This window comes from Lithobates pipiens, unplaced genomic scaffold, assembly GCF_037356315.1.
Source record: "Lithobates pipiens isolate NorthernLeopardFrog02 unplaced genomic scaffold, aLitPip1_a1.2 Scaffold_13, whole genome shotgun sequence".
Taxonomy (NCBI): Eukaryota; Metazoa; Chordata; class Amphibia; order Anura; family Ranidae; genus Lithobates; species Lithobates pipiens.
Genome location: NW_027507718.1, coordinates 10,702,484 through 10,717,930, shown reverse-complemented (window position 1 = coordinate 10,717,930; position 15,447 = coordinate 10,702,484). Strand labels below are relative to the sequence as shown.

Below are 15,447 nucleotides of genomic sequence, written 5' to 3'. Positions count from 1 at the left end.
GCGATCAGAGCTAAAAATAGCCATTGACTGCGGTATAAATGTCACTGGCAGGGAAGGGGTTAACACTACGGGGTGATCAAGGGGTTAACTGTGTTCCCTAGGTGTGTTCTAACTGTAGGGGGATGGGACTGACTAGGGGAGGAGAACCTAGACCATACTTAGTATGAACACACGGTCTCCTCTCCGAGAGAGCCGGGAATTGTGCATTTATACACACACATCCCGATTCTCGTTCTGTCACGAGCTATCGCAGGTGCCCGGCAGTCATTGCGGCGGGCAAGCGCATCGGCTCCGAGGACCTCCTGTGGGCACATGCCTAGGGTGACATCCTAAAGGAGAGACTACAGCGATTTGCGCAGCTGTATAACTGCAGCAGCTGGTCGACTAGTGGTTAAAGTGGTATATTTTCTTAGTTTAACCAGTTCCCTCACAGCCTATAGTTAAATAACAGCCAGGTGGAAGTCGCATGACAGCCTACAGGAAGACACATCACCTACTTGGTCCCTATGAATAAGGGAGTGCAAACGTTTGTTGATATGGGTGCCCGAGTTGAAGTTCTCAGAATAATTGGTTTGCACGGCAAGTAGAAAAAAGGGGTTGGTTTGGCATATAGGGAAGGAAGGAAATCAGCAAGAGGTGATTTTGACAGGGTTTGAGGAGATTCCCGTTGCTGGTACGTAGACAAATTGGTTTGTGTGAGCGTCCCGCTGTATTAAGTTTCCTGGGCAATATTGTACACTGCTTATTTGCAAGTGTAAATTTATGCTTGGCCTGTCAGCTTTGGCAACTTTTCGGTGGCTAGGGGGTCAAGTTCTTCAGCAAGGGAGTCACGTGTTCTCTATTGGAAGGCAGAGGGATGAGACTTCAATAATTTAAAAGGTTTGGATGTGGGAATGGATATTGAAGCATGTATGCCAAGATGCGAGGAAAGACTCATTGAGCCTCTACTAAAAGGGAGGGCAGATTAGTTCTAAAGCTCCCCCCCCCCCTTTTACAAACAATGGGGTCATGGGGGACATTAAACTGAAGCTTCCATTTGTGGGCTTTTTAAGTTACAATCATGTGATGGAGCGGCACTAGGGGCATGTTGTCTGTTCACAGCTGCGTGCAAGGCAGCATTCGAGTCCTGGTTGTGGGAGACCGTTTCATGCCACAGGTCTTATACCATAAACTGAGCACAACAAGGCACAAAGGTTGTTATACTCCATCAGCAAGGTCACTCCCAGGCAAACATTTCAAAGCAGATTGGGGTTTCAAGATGTGCTCTTCAAGCACAAAGAAATGGCTAACATTGAGGACAGTGGCCGCAGTGATCGGCAAAGGAAAGCCATACCTTCAACAAGGACACAAAGGTTATGCAACTCAACTATGCACAAAAACATAGAATTCAGAAAAAATGGCCACAGGTGCTCTGGACTGAGGAGGCAGAAAATCTCAAATATTTGGCTGGGTCAGGAGGCAGTTTTTTCACCAAAGGGCTGCAGAGCGGTACAATGAGTGTTTGCAGGCAACAGTAAAGCATAGTGGAGGTTCCCTGCATGTTTGGGGCCCAAATGAAGTTGGGAGATTTGGTCAGGATCAATGGTTTCCTCAATGCTGAGAAATACAGGCAGACATGTATCCACCATGCCATACCATCAGGGAGGCATGCGATTGGCCCCAAATTTATGCTGCAGCAGGACAATCACCCCAAACATACAGCTAAGGTCATTAAAGTGGAATGTTAATCAGAAAATTAAGTCTTGCTAGATCACATCAGGTTGGCCCCCTTTGCAGGTATAGCCATTTAAAACATTAAAAAGTACGGCCAAAGCTTTTCTGGCCATACTTCTGCACTCCTACAACCCATTTTCAGTCAACAGTGGAGTGGGCCAATTCCCACTGAGGACACTCAGCAGGTACAGGCTGCAGAAAGATCCTAACTTTACAGTAGGGAACCTCTCACATGCCTGGATCAGTAGCTGGCACAGCCTCTCAGCTATGCTGCTGGGAGACTGAGCCAGCAGCACCCTTGCCAGCAGTCCAGTGAGTGCTGGAGAGGCAGGACAGAGCAGAGATCTGTAAACCGACAGTGGTGGCTCTTTGCACAGAGCGAAGTGCCGATCAGAGCAATCAGGGGAGTTTGATCGCCCAGTTCTCACCGCAGAGGTGGTGGGGGATTGATGCTGCATCCACCTAGATGAGTACAAGGTATGTGTTTTTAAACGCAATATGTCGCTTTTAAAAAGTAGCACCTATACGGTTTAAAATCAAGTAATACACTGTTCTGCACATGCTCAATTTTTCCATATTTTTAGGCACTGCCGAATTCATAGAATCTGATCTGCTGGCAGCCTTAAAGTGGAATTAAACCTTCCTATCCTTCACAGCCAAGGAGGCTGCTTCTGTTTGATCTGCAACTGCCATGGTGCTGCACATGTGATCCGTGATGACACCAGCCATTTGATAGTTTGACAGTTTGGTTGAAGAAACAAGCAAATGTGACAGTTAGCAATCCCAGCATTTCAGGAAAATAACTTTTTGAAACCTAAAATCGATGGGTTTTGTTTCCGCTTTGGCATTCACTGCTGCTCAGGGCTTCAGCAAAATGGCAGCCTACAGCAAGGGAAAAAAAAAAAAAGTCAGGAGCAAAGCTGGAGCACACATTGATTTTGGTAGCATCATTTTTGTGAAATGTAGGTTCCTTGCTAAAGAACATTTTTTTTTATCAAGTTATTTGTAAAGTTCTGCTAAAACACACACACACACACACACACACAAAACACACACACAAAACACACACACAAAACACACACACAAAACACACACACAAAACACACACACAAAACACACACACACACACCTCTATCTTCAGTGTAAAGAACAAGGAGTCCAGGAAGTGATGGTTTGGCCCCCAGAGCCCTGATCGACAGTCTGACTGGAATCACATGAAGCGACAGAAGAATTAGCCTACATCCACAGAAGATCTGTGGTTAGTACTCCAAGATGTTTGGAACAACCTGCCAAGTTCCTTAACCACTTTAATACCAGGCACTTAAACACCTTCCTGCCCAGACCAATTTTGAGCTTTCAGCGCTGTTGCACTTTGAATGACAATTGCGCGGTCATGCTACACTGTACCCAAATAGAGCTTTCTTTTGGTGGTATTTGATCACCTCTACGGTTTTTATTTTTTGCGCTACAAATAAAAAAATACCGAAAATTTTGAAAAGTTTTTTTTTGTTTCAGTTTCAAAACTTTGTAAATAAGTACGTTTTCTCCTTCACTGATGGGCACCAATGATGTGGCACCAATGATGGACACTGATATGTGGCAATGATGGACACTGATATGTGGCAATGATGGGCGGCACAGGTGTTATACTGTACTAATGGATGTCAATCAGTGCCAAACAATAATGCATGCCAATCAGTGATGCCCATTGTGGGCACTGATTGGCATCCATTATGCTGACTGGCATCCCTGGTGGTCTAGGGAGGATTACCTTTTGCTGGGCATCCCTGGTGGTCTGGTGGCGTCCCTGGTGGTCCAGTGTGGGCATCCTCGGGGGGGGGCTGTGCTGATAATCGATCAGCACAGACCCCCCGTCAGAGGAGCAGACGATCGGCTCTCCTCTACTCGCGTCTGACAGACGCGAGTGAGGAAAAGCCGATCACCGGCTCTTCCCATTTACACTGATCAGCCGTGATTGGACACGGCTGATCACGTGGTAAAGAGTCTCCGTCGGAGACTCTTTACCGAGATCGTAGTTGCCGGGTGTCAGACTGACACCCCGCAACAACGATCGCCGCGATGCGCGCCCCCGGGGGCGCGCAGCGGCTCATAATCCTGATCACGTCATATGACGTCCGATCAGGATTATGAAACCACTTTGCCACCGTCAATTGCCTATAGGGCGGGCGGCAAAAGGTTAAAAAACGGTGTGCAAGTATACAGCATCTCACAAGACAGTACACCCACTCACATTTTTATGAATATTTTATTATATCTTTTCATGTGACAACACTGAAGAAACGACACTTTGCTACAATAAAAAGTAGTGAGTATACAGCTTATACAAGTGTAAATGTGCTGTTCCCTCAAAATAACTCACACAGCCACTAATGTCTAAACCTCTGGCAACAAATGGAGTTCACCAGAGCTTCACAGGTTGCCACTGGAGTCCTCTTCCACTCCTCCATGATAACATCACAGAGCTGGTGTATGTTAGAGACCTTGCACTCTTCCACCTTCTGTTTGAGGATGCCCCTCAGATGCTCAATAGGGTTTAGGTCTGGAGACAGGCTTGGCCAGTCCATCACCTTTACCCCCAGCTTCTTTAGCAAGGCAGTGGTAGTGGTAGTGTTAGGTGGTGTGTTTGAGGTTGTCATGTTGGAATACTGCCCTGTGACCCAGTCAAAGGGAGGGGATCATGTTCTGCTTCAGTATGTCACAGTAAATGTTGGCATTCATGGTTCCCTCAATGAACTGTAGCTCCCCAGCGTCGGCAGCATTCATGCAGCCCCAGACCATGACACTCCTGCCACCATGTTTGACTGTAGGCAAGACACTTGTCTTTGTACTCCCCACCTGGTTGCCACCACACATTCTTGACACCATCTGAACCAAATAAGTTTATCTTGGTCTCATCAGAACACAGGACATGGTTCCAGTAATCCATGTCCTTGGTCACCTTGTCTTCAGCAAACTGTTTGCGGGCTCTCTTGTGCATCATCTTTAGAAGAGGCTTCCTTCTGGGATGACAGTCGTGCAGACCTATTTGATGCAATGTGCAGCGTACGGTCTGAGCACTGACAGGCTGACCCCCCCACCCCTTCAACCTCTGCAGCAATGCTGGCAGCACTCATACGTATATTTCCTAAAGACAACCTCGGGATATGACATGGAGCACGTGATCGCAACTTTTGGTCGACCATGGCGAGGCCTGTTCTGAGTGGAACCTGTCCTGTTAAACAGCTGTATGGTCTTGGCCACCTTGCTGCAGCTCAGTTTCAGGGTCTTGGCAATCTTCTTATAGCCTAGACCATCTTTATGTAGAGCAACAATTCTTTTTTTCAGAGCCTCAGAGTTCTTTGCCATGAGGTGCCATGGTGAACTTCCAGTGACCAGTAAGAAGGAGAGCAATAACACCAAATTTAACACACCTGGGACCTTGCAACACTAACGAGTCATGTGGGAGGGAAAATGGCCAATTGTGCCCAATTTGGACATTCTCATTTGGTGTACTCACTTTTGTTGCCAGCGGTTTAGACATTAATGGTTGTGTTGAGTTATTTTGAGGAGACAGCAAATATACACTGTTATACAAGCTGTACACTCACTACTTTTCTACAATGCAGTGTCATTTCTTCAGTGTTGTCACATTTTTTTAAATATTTGATCTTTTCATGCGACGGATGTACTCACTTGTGAGATACTGTACCTAGAAGAATTGAGACCGTTTTGAAGGCAAAGGGCAGTCACACAAAACTTCAGTAATTGTGTTTCATCTTTCCATCTATTAACTCTTTTGGCCTTGTTTTAACTTTAGATAGTAAAACCTCGCTCTCTCTCATGTTATGCCATACTCCCACATAAGTTTGTACCTGTGAGAGTGCTCAATCACATGGCCCAGCACCAATAATGAGCCTCTATTGTATCCTTTTCATCTCTGAAGCGTAGTTGGACACGTTCAAATGTTTTTGTTTTAACTAGGTATTTGTGTAGTTCTATTACTGTGTTGGTTTGCCTTATCTTGCAATAACAGGCTCACATGTTGTGGCTGCAGTTTGTAAAAAAAAAATCAAAAAAATCTGCGGCAAGTATGAAAAACACAACACAAAAGTTACTGAAAACCAACTGACATACCACTGATATCAGAGGAGGTCAGCGAACACCATTTTCACCAGTTTTCTTCTCTAGAATCATTATGAGGTGGCTATGCAAACAGATGTTCTCAGAGTTGCTATTTGCATAACCATAGCACTCTATCTGCTGACATGTTGCTCAGGCACCAGGCCGTGCATAAAGAGCTTAGGCAGCATGGGGAGGAGAAGAAACTCATCCAACTGGTATGCGAGGTCAGCTTATGATGATCAGTTATTGCTACAGCAGTTAAAAAAAAAACCTGAAATAAAATCTCACCTGAACATAGGCTTCTCTAGTGTGTACATACTGACATCTTCCTTCCTAAACATCTGACCTTGCCTCTCCAAGATCCAGCGAGAGGCTAGAGAGGCTAATTACAACAGTGATGGGCAATTAATGAGGACTGGAAAGAGGTCATAACATCAAAGGCAGAAGGTTTTTACCTTACATCGTGAAAAATTAAAGCTGGAATGGAACCTCCACTTTGCGGAAACCCCCCCCCCCCCCTCATCCGGTGTCACATTTGGCACCTTTCAGGGGGAGGGGGGTGTGCAGATATCTGTACAATACAGGTATTTGCACTAGGGATGCACCGAAATTTCAGCCGCAAATGGCCGCTGCTGCTAATCACAGCCAGTGAGCCAATGGAGGAGAAAGTAATGGCGGGGCCAGGCCATACTCCATGTGTGAATAGACTAGATTTGCACGATTCTGGATTAAATGAGAATCATGATTTTTTGCTTAGAATAAAGATCACGATGCTCAGCGTAACATCTTTCACATTAGACCAAAAAAATGTGGGCTAACTTCAGTTTCTTAAGCAGCTCTGCTTAAAATAAAAAATGAGATATATATATATATATATATATATATATATATATATATATATATATATATATATATATATATATATATATATATATATATATATATATATATATATATATATATATATATATATATATAGGAAAATAATGAATTCATTTCAGAAAAAGGCTGTAACATAAAATGTGGAAAAAGTGAAGTGCTATGAACACGGTGGATTTGATTTAAAGTGGTTGTAAACCCTTACAAACCACTTTGACCTACAGGTAAGCCTAGATTAAGGCTTACCTGTAGGTCCATGAAATATCTCCTAAACCTATACGGTTTAGGAGATATTTGCCCGAAGACAGGCACCGCTATCTACGGCGCGGTGCGCAGGCGCACTGAGCGCAGCATTTACAACAATGGAGCTGCCGCGCGTGTCGGCTCCCGTGCGCATGCGCGGGAGTGACGTCATCGCGGTTTCGCCGAATGAAAGCGGCGGAGCTGCGAGACCCCACCGAGAAGATGGATGCGCTGGACTTCAGGGGACAGCGGTGACTTCGCTGGCTCCTGTGTCAGGTAAGTGACACATAATGGGCTACTATGCGATGCATAGTAGTCCATTATGCTTTGCCTTTGCAGGGAATGAAAGAGGAAGTAAACTCATCAGGGTTTACTTCCTCTTTAAAACCCTAGTAAAAAGTCTTGGTTTTAATCCTAATTTTTAAAGGGCAACTGTCATCTGTCCCGCAGCAGCTCCACCTCTGACCCGCTGTTAACTCACTGACAGTCCCATTCACATTAATGGGACAGCTGGTGGTGTGGCAGGGATACAAGGTGAGGGACGTGGAGGCAGCAGGTGAGTGGATGCCCACTAACAGGCACTGCCATGATGGATCCGAAATGACAGGTGCTCTTTAAATGTAAGGATTTAAACTGGCTGGAAGTTAGACTCTAATATATGTGCAAACAAAATGAAGGTTTTCCATTTAGAATAAGCTGTCACGTTAGTAAAACAGCGATATATCAGAACCAATTCAATCATACAGTTTGTAATGTACATAGATTTACAAAACAATGGGATAAAGGAATATTCCTGAACTTTGTTTTATCTCATGGTTACTGTGAAATTGTGTGAATGTATCAATGCAGTGAATGTTATCTTGCATTTATTGAAGGAGTTTACCAAAAAAGTAACTATTGCAGAATATGCAGAATCATGCTACAAAACTAAATTATTAAAGCGGGAGTCCACCGGGACTCCGCGTTTTTTTTTTTTTTTTTAAAAGCCAGCAGCTACAAATACTGCAGCTGCTGACTTTTAAAATAGTGACACTTACCTGTCCAGCGCGCCCGCGATGTCGGCACCCGAAGCCGATCGCTAGGTCGTCTGTCTTGTCCTGCCGCCGCCATCTTGGGTATGGGAATCAGGAAATGGAGCCTTTCGGCTTAATTTCCCGGTTCCCTACTGCGCATGCGCGAGCCGCGTGGCGCAATCCGGACGGTCCCCGCTGCCTCTGGGAACTGTGTGTTTCCCAGCAGGCAGCGGGGCACTTGCGCAAAGGGGCAGGCAGTTGCGGAAAGGGGCGTAATCTACGCCCCTTTCCGCAGACAGCTATCCCGGAAGTGGGTGCAGTTACCTGGATTATCCAGGTAACTGCACCCCCCTCCCCCCTGAAAGGTGCCGATTGTGGCGCCGGAGGGGGGGGGGGATTCCGATGAGCAGAGGTCCATTTTAGGGTGGACCTCCGCTTTAATGTATCTTAAATAGAAAACCATGTTTAGTTGGATTTTCACTCCAAAAGCACTTCATTAAAATACTTTTGATTTAAAATAAAAAATAAAAAGTCAATTTAGCCCAACTTTTTTGTAGAATGTAAAAGATGTTACACCATACCTAACATGTCATGCTTTAAAATTGTGTACACTTATGGAATGGCGATAAACTACAGTACTTTAGAATCTCCATAGGCGACACTTTAAAATATTGTAACGGTTACCAGTTTAGAGTTACAGAGGAGGTCCAGCACTTTATTGCCCTCGCTCTAACGATTGTGGCAAAACCTCGCATTTGGTTTGAACACCGTTTACATCTGCATTAGCAGCTTGCATATGCGTTTGCTTCTCCGCCCCCGAACGCAGAGGGATGAGGCACGTTAAAAAAAATTAACACTGTCCCTTTAAAAAATAAAAATAAATTCTGATCACTTATTGCAGTCACAAGGAATGCAAACATCCCATGTGACAGCAATAATCACGTCAGGTATTTTTTTTCTCACGGGATCCCACCTTTGCACCAAAAAATCATTCCAAATGCCAAGTTTGGCAGTTTTGAATACTGAATTTTTTTTTTTTAATCTAGGGCCTTTAATCTGGGGCGATGTCGTTGAGACATCGCTTCTGGGTTACTAGATCAGAGACCTGTTCGGGTCTCCAGCTAGGTGGCAGACGTGCCAGTTAGTCGCTCAGGCCTCCCACGTTCCCTCCCACAGCTTGTAATAACAATTGAGTGGCGATTGCTTAGTTATTACAGTTATAGTTATAATCAGTTATTACAAGAAAGCCAACCATCGGCTCTAAAAAAAAAAAAAATCTGGTACCTGGGTGATGCCTGCATCTCCCCAGTACAACCACTTGAAGCAGAATGACGTACAGGTACGTGATTTTTCAGCAAGTGGTTAAAGTGGATGTAAACCTCAGTCATGAAATCTGAGCAAAGCACATATATCTGTAGTGTATAGTTAACTCTCCCTAAAGCTCTAAGCATCGTTTCTCTCAGATGCTTCGTTCCTCTTAGCATTTCTAGACACGGGATAACATTTGTGTCAGGAAGGGAGTTCAGAAGGGAGCTAGTCTATTCACAACATGTCTCTTCTGCTGTGTGACGGAGGGGGATTTCTTTCCTCCAATCAGTTCTCACACACTAACTGCAGCCTTTCCACCCTCTGTGCTCCTGACATAGGAAGAAGGATTTTGACAATTATGTCCTTTGAAGGGGGAGTAGGAAAGAGGGCTGCAGATAAACAAGGAAATTTATGTAGGAGGTACACAACTCATCTGAGGCTATTCACTTAAGTGGGTATATGTGAGGGTTTACAACCACTTTAAGGAATCTGGAGGAGTGGGGCTACTCAATAGCAAAGAGCTGGGGTGTATTTGGAATCTGGTCTGACCACACTAGAAATTGGTCACCTGTACTTTGCCAATCATAAGCAGCCAGCGCATTTCCACACCACCACACACATATAAGGGGTGTGCATATGTGCCACTGCAGGGTGGTCATTGACTTGGCCACTTCTGATTGGCACAGTGCAGGTGACCACTTCTTTGTGGGTTCAGACTAGTATTCAAACATGGCCAAGCTCATACTTACTACTGAAAAGAAAAGATGGCCTGATGCACAAGCATCTATCAAACGTCTGCTACCAGCAGAGCTCCAGATAGGTCTTTATCACTTTCTATTTAGGCTGAATTCCAGTTTTTGACTGGATGTCACATACAAGGGTTGTGTTAAAGTGGGGTACCCCCTAAAAAAAAAAAAATTTAAAGTCAGCAGCTACAAATACTGCAGCTGCTGGCTTTTAATAATCGGACACTTACCTGCCCCAGGGTCCAGCGATGCGGGGGAACGAAGTCATTATGAATTACTTACCTGAGATCAAAGCCCCCGCAGCAGTCCTCATTTACCATTCGGTGGCAGACATCGCTTTGGGGGGGTTACTTCTGGGTGTTGCAGCTCCGGCGCTGTGACTGGCAAGAGCCGCGATGACATCACTCCTGGGCATGTGCGCAGAAGCCACCGGTAACGGCACAGTACAACTGAAGCAACAGTACGTGCCATTGCTTTAGTTTGCTTACGTGTGCATATGCAAATAGAAGGATAGCTCCTAAACCTGCATGGTTTAGGAGATATCCAGTGTAGCTACAGGTAAGCCTAATTATAAGCTTGCCTGTAGTAAAAAGTGGTTGTAAAGGGTTTACAGACACTTTAAGACCAAGAACAAGTACCGATACCAATACTGTTTTTTATGTCATACGACAGTGGACTGGGTACGTTTATTTTATTTTTACCTTTTAAATATGTATTACATTTTTTTTTTATTATCGGCCCCGTCTAAAACCCCTGACATCTCCTTTGAGACAGAGAAAGGGACTGCAGATACAGGTTTCCCTGTCTCTTTCTCTGCAGCCTCAGCTGCATTGAAGATGAATGGACAGGAAATAGTGGCCCCTCTCCATTCATAAACCAACATATTGTAAATACAGATTACTATGCTCAGTTATGAAAGGACAGTCGGTGTTCACCGACTGCATTCAGAAAAGTAAGGAGCCGGCAAATGACAGATTTACCTGTTCCTCCGCTTTCCGTCCTGACAGATCCAGGGGGGACCTGAGGAGCACGGACGTCATGGCGGGGGACCAGAGGACATGGTGGGGTTACAAGCACCGATCTCCCTGTATAGATTTCAATAATGCAGCTGAAAGCCACGGGAGAGAAGTGGTTGTCAGCTGATTTATTGAAAGTTATACAAGTAGATCGGTGTTCGTAACCCCCCCCCCCCCCCCCCACCGCCGCACGATCACCCCTGACTGCCCAGGTATCGGGTCAAGCATAGGAGCATTTGCACGAGTACAAGTACGCCTGCAAATTCTCAATATCAGCACTGATACCAATACTAGTATCGGTGCAACCCTACCTGCTATAGGTGTAGGCCATTTACATACTTCATGAAGCCTTACTGAAATGTTCCCAGGATATTGCCAAATGAAGCCTAGTCATTACTGCTCACCACCATCACAGTAATGAGCTTTTTCTCCAATTCAAACTGCCACACACACTCTCTTTCCCCTGATGCAGTAGCTCTGAGCTCAGTGCTTGAGAGCTCATGCCTGTGATGGCAGAGGTGAGCAGTAACGACTAGGCCTCATTTATTAACTTATCTGCATAGGCAGTTTGTTAAAGGTGAACTAACCCTTTTCGCTGCCATGTCTGTACATCGTATGACCCTCATAGCAGTGGGTTTTTACACACGAACAGACTCCATCCTGTCAGGTGGAAACATTCAGGTGGCTGTGCTGCTGCCCAATTGCTTCCACACCATGGATGAGCTCCAGCGTGTTCGCACAGCACAAGTGCAGAGCCTGACAGGAAGTCGGCGCTGCGTTAATCACAGGCAGCGAGACATTGTCCCGATTCGTGGCTGCAGGGATCAGGAAGTGTCTCACTGCCTGTGATTAGCACCGACTTCCTGGCGGACTCTGCACAGGGGCTGTGCGAACATGCCAGAGCTCATCCTTATTCCACACACCCCTGGTAACCACCCCCCGCACATGTCCCCCGCCGTGTACCCCAGGCTCCACTTGCGCAGCTGCAGGGCCAGGACAAACTTAAAAGGTGCCGCTGGGGGGAGGGAGCAGAGCAAAACATGTCAGGTCTCCTCCCCTTCTTTTTGTTGACCCAGATCCTTGTCCACCACCTCCCAGTGTTTCCAGCCAGTATGGACAGGAAATAATGTTTTGGGGGTTTTATGTAATTTTCAGAGCGAACACTTATTTTATTTTTTCCTTTTTAATTTTAACCGCTAGCCGACCAGCCGCCGCAGTTATACTGTGGCAGGTTGGCACTAGGGCTGCAACTAACGATTATTTTCATAATCGATTAGTTGGCCGATTATTGTTTTGAGGTAATTTATTCTTAAATATCTATGCAGTGGTAAATATAAATAACCAACTATATGGTTAGGGAGTAAAATATCTAATCCACTCTGAAAATGACAGAAGAGATATACTGTATATACTATTAGAGGAGATATAGTGTATATACTATTAAAGGGCGAATCTGGTAAATATCAGACACAAATTGATTTTTTTTTATTAAAAACAAAGTCTTCCTTAAAAAAAAAAAAAAAAAAAAAAAAAAAGTTATTTTAAGAACGTTCGTTCGATTTTCTAATCGTTAGTGGGGTCAAGCTGACGTTCATTTTCAACCACAGTGACAGGAAAATTTGGAAATAGAAAACTTCTTGGTCAAAGGAATTTTCAGACACTATGTGGTTTGCGTTCAGAAATGATTCATTTTAAAAACAGAATGTTAAAAACAATATAGAGAATATTCTCGTCTGAAAATTGATCCGTGTGGCCAGCATAAGGCTCGGTGCACACCAATGCAGTTTGCTTTTGATCTGTTTCTGCAGTGCTTTTTGCTGTGCGTTTTGATTTTTGCGCACGTGATTTTGTGGCGATTTGCATTTTTTTGCCCAATTTGTTGTCAAGCAGATTAAAAAACATATTGCTGCAAAAATGCATTACATGCTTTTTTTCTGCAAAAAAAAAAGCACCGTTTTACGTGAACGTGTCCCATAGGAAACCATGTAGATGAACTGTAGTGCGTTTCTGCAAAAAGTACCAAAAAACACATATGGGAACTAGGTCTAAGATGTTTAGTAACGTAATGGGGGTAAAAAAAAAAAAAAAAAAAAAAAAAAAAAAATTTGCCCTTTATAGTACAAAAAAATAAACAGATACTCACTACTGTAAGGGGTTCATTTTGTTACTGTAGAACTGTGAAAGTAATATTTACAGTAGCAATTATTTGCTCCTTTTGTACTATAAAGGGCCAACTTTAGTTTTTTTAGCCCCATTATGTTACTGGCCGATTTGGTTATGAAAATGGTAATCGATTAATTTCATAATCGATTAGTTGTTTCAACCCTAGTTGGCACGGCTGCGCAAACCGCCGTAGCCATACGTCGCTTCTTTTATATGTCACAGCAGGCGTGCACACACCCGCCTCGTGTCCCTGGCAGTCGCAATGCCTGCCAGGCACCTGCAATCGCTCGTGACAGAGCGAGAACCAGGATCTGCGTGTGTAAACACACTTCCAGGTTCTCTCATGGGAGAGGAGATCATGCGTTCATACCAAGTATGGACACTGATCGGTCTCCCCTAGTCAGTCCCACCCAGCCCCCTACAGTTAGAACAAACCTAGGGAGCACAGTTAACCCCTTTATCACCCCCTAGTGTTAACCCCCTTACCTGCCAGTGACATTTATACAGTAATCAGTGGCTATTTTTAGCTCCAATTGCTGTATAAATGTCAATGTTCCCAAAATAGTGTCAGGTGTCCGATATGTCCGCCGCAATATCACAGTACTGATAAAAATCGCAGATCACCTCCATTACTAGGAAAAAATAATAAAAGTGACAAATCTATCCCCTATTTTGTAGACACGCAAACCAATCAACATACGCTTGTTGCGATTTTTTTCAACAAAAATATGTAAGAGAATACATATCTGCCTGAACTATGGAAGAAAAAAAATTTTGTTTTTAAATTGGGATATTATAGCAAAAATGTCAATATAGTTTTTTTTCCAAAATTGTCTCTTGTTTATAACGCAAAAAATAAAAACCGCAGGGGTGATCAAATACCACCAAAAGAAAGCAAAAAAAACACCAATTTTGTTTGGATAGAACATCGCATGACTGCGCAATTGTCATTTAAAGTGACGCACTGCCATATCTCAAAAAAATGGCTTTGTCAGGAAGAGGGCAAATCCATCCAGGCTGAAGTGGTTTAGCTTGTGAGCAGAAAATAAAAAAATGCAAAAACAGCTCTAGCAGCAGAAGGCTTAAATACAGAAGCTGAGTTGATAGCCGCCTACGATTCCTGTACAGAGCTGAGAGAAGGAAAGGCAGCACAGAGTAACCAGTAGTGCTGCAGGTCAAACAATGAACATGCTGATAGGAGGAGAGATCAGAGAGAACTCCTCAGTATGTAGCTTCTCCATTCACCATCTAATCACAGGCTGGGGGAGGGACAAGGCCTGTATTACCCAACTGCAGGTAAAAACAGGTCTTCTGTCCTGCTAGACAGGTGTAATGGGTAAATCTAAGGACAGGGTGGACAGAAATGGGAGATCCTTTGGCGGGTAAATCAGTATATATATATATATATATATATATATATATATATATATATATATATATATATATATATATATAGTGCATTATACATGTCACCCTTGAATGTAGGAATTTGCAGAAGTTTGTTCCAGTAAACATCCCCTCCAGAGGGCTCCAGCACAGGATGAAACCCTTCAAGGGCTGATGAAACGAATCCTCAGGGAGCCCTATGTTATGGATAGGGAAATAAAGCCAAGCAGTGTGTCTATGGAGTATAAGCAGACACTAAGGTGACAGGAACATAACGACTACTAGACAGCAGGACGTGCTAATAAAGGAAAGCAAACAGCCCCATCCGCTCACCTGCGTAGCAGCCATGGAGTTCTGTGCCTTTCTCTCGGCTTTTATGAGCCCCTCTTCATAGTGCACTTCGGCTCTATCTACCCGGAAGGAGGCAGCCGGTGACACGGGAAGAGATTGGCTTGTGTACGAACACCGTCACTTCCGCCTCTTCTGTTGCACTGAGCATGCGCTGGTGACGAGCGCTGTGCACATGTCGGAGGGGAGGCGAGGGGGTACTGCAACACTAGTGGTGCTGTTTGTAGCATTGTGGTTACATTGCTAGGAATGTAATGTGGGTGAGAAAGGACATTACTTCTGTGGATAGGGATAGCTGGCCGTGAAGACAGGCTTTTATGACTGATATAAAGCAATGAATAAGAAAGCAGCTTACTGTTTTATTAGTCAGGAGTGTTATTGTAGCATTAACCAATTAAGGACCAAGCAACTTTCTGAGACGTGTTTGCAAGTTAAAAATATATTTTTTTGCTCGAAAATTACTTAAAACCCCCAAATATTATATATATATATATATATATATATATATAT

General features: G+C 44.2%; 1 protein-coding gene across 3 annotated transcripts in view; it reads right to left on the bottom strand.

The window, feature by feature from the left end:
• Positions 1-15,068, bottom strand: part of TUT7 (terminal uridylyl transferase 7) — a 125,803-nt gene extending 110,735 nt beyond the window's left edge. For all 3 annotated transcript variants that reach the window (XM_077474830.1, XM_077474828.1, XM_077474829.1), the window contains exon 1: positions 14,923-15,068. The gene's annotated coding sequence lies outside the window, so the exon portion shown is untranslated. The remainder of the gene's footprint in view (positions 1-14,922) is intronic.
• Positions 15,069-15,447: the final 379 nt, after the last annotated feature.